Source organism: Mirounga leonina, unplaced genomic scaffold, assembly GCF_011800145.1.
Source record: "Mirounga leonina isolate KUSES-001 unplaced genomic scaffold, KU_Mleo_1.0 Mir_204, whole genome shotgun sequence".
In the NCBI taxonomy this organism is placed as follows: Eukaryota; Metazoa; Chordata; class Mammalia; order Carnivora; family Phocidae; genus Mirounga; species Mirounga leonina.
The window spans coordinates 8977832-8978142 of record NW_023270513.1 but is presented as its reverse complement, the minus strand read 5'-3'; positions in this window follow the sequence as shown (position 1 = coordinate 8978142).

The window sequence follows — 311 nt, the reverse complement described above, 5'->3', positions numbered from 1 at the left end:
TGGCAACGCTGAAGATTATTTAGTGGAGTGCCAGGTTGTGTTTGAGGAAGAGACTGATATAAATGCAGGTGGTCATGAGTGCTATGGAGAACATATTCAAGGGGTACTATATCAAAAATTAAAACATAAGTTAAACTGATTGCTTTGGAGAAAGAGGTCAAGATTTCTTTGTTTAGTTTTGTATGTGTTTGAAGTTATATTTCAACATAAGTTTAGTCCATGAACTTTTGTGGCTTAGAAAATAACAGCTTTTCCTTTGTCAACTAGGCTTATTTCTTTAGATTCATGGAGTGGGTACAAGTTAAGTGAAG